This window comes from Syzygium oleosum, unplaced genomic scaffold, assembly GCF_021117445.2.
Source record: "Syzygium oleosum isolate NSW1041296 unplaced genomic scaffold, Sole_v2.1 Sole_v2.34, whole genome shotgun sequence".
Classification (NCBI taxonomy): Eukaryota; Viridiplantae; Streptophyta; class Magnoliopsida; order Myrtales; family Myrtaceae; genus Syzygium; species Syzygium oleosum.
Window position 1 is genome coordinate 1,540,512 of NW_026607518.1, and position 3,096 is coordinate 1,543,607.

At 38.0% G+C, this 3,096-nt stretch overlaps 1 non-coding gene across 1 annotated transcript; it reads right to left on the reverse strand.

Moving 5' to 3' along the window:
• Positions 1-222: 222 nt before the first annotated feature.
• Positions 223-329, reverse strand: LOC115692670 (small nucleolar RNA R71). Its single transcript, XR_004007132.1, has one exon. It is a non-coding gene; the product is annotated as a small nucleolar RNA R71 (small nucleolar RNA).
• Positions 330-3,096: the final 2,767 nt, after the last annotated feature.

The following is a 3,096-nucleotide window of genomic DNA, read 5'->3' on the forward strand; positions in this document are numbered from 1 at the left end:
AGCGATGATCCAAACTCTCACATCAATGCTTTTCTCGAAATCTGTGACACAATTAAATAAAATGGAGTTACAAATGATGCTATTAAATTAAGATTATTTCCATTTTCCCTTATAGACAAAGCTAAAGGTTGGCTCTCTTATCTTCCTGCAGGATCGATCACTACATGGAATGATATGGCCCAAAAATTTATTGGTAAGTTCTTTCCACCTGCAAAATCTGCAAAAATGCGTAACGATATTACTAATTTTATGCAGATGGATAATGAATCATTGTATGAAGCATGGGAAAGATTCAAGGAATTTCTTAGGAGATGCCCACATCATGGACTACCCATATGGATGCAGGTACAAACTTTTATAATGGGTGTAATACAAATCTCCGTTCTATGATTGATGCAGATGTAGGGGGAACTCTGAATAATAAAACACCAGAAGAAACCTACAACTTATTAGAGGAGATGGCATCCAATAGTTATCAGTGACCTACTGAGAGGATACCAGTGCGAAAAGCTAGCGGAGTTCATGAGGTGGATGCTTTCTAGTTTCTACTGCTCTTGATCTTCTCATTCTCGGTTTTTGAGTGTGCCGGCTGTGGTTTGGGCTTTTATTGTTGCATGTCTCTCGGCCACCTCAATTTTGGGAAGAAATTGCATGTAGATGGTTGTGAGTGAGCTGTTGGGTTGAAATTTTTAGAAAAGAACTCTTGTATGTCGGTTTCTAATACTCGTAGGCCTTTGCATGTGAGGATCTATGGGTTTGATTTGGGTAACGAGCTAAATTTGTTGAATTCTAGCTGAGTTTGTGTGTGCATGCGAGTTATAGCTTCTGATTGGGATGACCTTTGAGCTAAAATTTCAAATGGTTCAAGTTGGGGTTGATTTATGAGCTCTTGAAATGATTTCCAGATTCGAAACAGTTTCGACCTTCGCTGTTTGCCAATTTTATACGGCTTTTTGTGTTTGGAATTTTACAAAACTCCCTTGTGAAAGTTGTGCAAGACATCCTGGTAGACAACATATTTCAGTTTCATAGTTTTCTGAGTTGGAATGATTGGCACGAAGGCCTGAGTTATCACTGGTTTTTACCGTGCATTACAGTATAAACTGTGACCTTTGGGTGTTTATGAATTTTTATAAATTTTTCCAATTTGAATTTATACATGCCTTCCCATAAAAGTTGTAAAGGACATCTGTGTTTAGAACATATAAAAATTTCAGAATATTTTGAATAAATTTGGTTTGTGAAACAAGCATTTCTTGAAATCCGTAGATTCTGTTCCAGTGATTCTGACTTGTCCCACCTTGAGCGAATTACTACAATTTATGCGAACTGATTTGGACCTACTGACCTTCATGAAAAATGTTAATTATGGTCTTTCCTACAACATATTAAGTTTTCATGATTTTTCGAAATTATTTACTACGGTAATGGTCTTGATTTCTAATATTACTCAAAGCTGTTTTGTTTCACCTATTGTTAGAAATTCATAAATTACTACTTGAGGATGCCAGGTAGGGTGTCGAGATACCCAAGGCTAGCAAACCTTGGAGGCCTTGGCTAGCAAACCAAGATGCCTCGGAATAGGGATGCCTGCGGCTAGCAAACCATGGAAGTCCGGCTAGCAAACTGGAAGTGACCCGCACGGGCCGGCTAGCAAACTGGTTGTACCATGAGATGGGGGTGGACACAATGACATGACGAATGGTGAAATGAGATGTGTGATGCATCAAATACTTGCTGGCATTGCGTGCATAACCATTGCTTGAGAAGTGGTGAATTGGAATGTGTGGTGTATGGAATGTATGTCGGCATTGCACATGTGGTCATGGATGTGGCATTATCTTAATCGCTTACCGGCATTGCATATATAGTCATAGAATACTGCATTTGAATAGTAGTTTATACTCATCTTAGTTTACTTGATGTCTCTCATGCTAGAAATGTCCTAGGAATCGAGCGTTGGATGGATCGATTGGTTTGTGAACTAGTTAATTCTCTTGTTGAGTATTAGCTCACTCCTGTTGTAACATCCTCAATTTCAGTCCCTGGAAAATGGCTATGGTTTAAGTTTGGTGGTTTTCCATTTGGAACTAATATTTTTACTCTTGTTTTGGAAAATCCAGTTTCGGATCCTTTATACCCCTTCGTTTTGTTATTTTTGGGGAGACTTTTGTGATCCGAATTTCAAAATACTTTCTTCTTGAAAGTTTCTCCAAACATCTTGAAGTTTTACATACTTTAATTTCAAAATTTTTGAAGTTGATATGAGTGGCAGGATGGCCTATTTTCGGACCGTGTGAAACTGCCCAGAATGGGTATTTCGGTGATGTTCACACCGTCTTTATTTTCTACAAGCTTTTCTGGGCCGATTTTACAAAAGTTTCCTTCACAAATATTGTTGAGAACTTCCTGTTCTATAACGTATATAAATTTGGGAATTTTCCGAGATGATTTGGATTATGGACAGAGCTTACTTTTAGAAACAAGAATTCTGTTCCAGTGAACTGTTTTTAGTCTGTATTTGAGCTACTAAAAATGGTGTTTACAGAAAGATTCAGAATTCGTGTTCTTCATGAAAAATATTTGTTAAGGAATTTTTTAGGACATATTCAAATTTGAGAATTTTTGAAGTCCATTTACTATATTTTCAAGGCTTATTTCGTGAACAGTGCAAAGCTGTCCGGTTTTGTCAGATTTCAAAGATTCAGCATTTTCTATACGAGAACGTTGGAATTTGGACTTGGTGTCTTCTGGTGACTTAAAGCATACGTTTTGAGCTTTCAAATGAGATATTTTATGCTTTGATTGAAGGCCGTCCCAGGGGGAAAACGAGAGTGAGCCGAGAGTGAACCGAGAGAGGGAAAGGAAGAGAGAAATCATTAGTGGCTTGGATTCCTTGTGCTCTCTTCATCGTGATCCTTTGGCTATAGTTCATTAATGAACTTTAATGCTATCCATCATGACCTTAGACTTTGGAGGCCTCTTCATCATGACAAGCATTAATAGTCTTGAGTGAGGAGCAAGTTTGGGGTTTGATAAATTGAAAGAAGGCCATTCGGCCAAGAAGAGAGAGAGAGAAAGAGAGAGTAGCCGAAG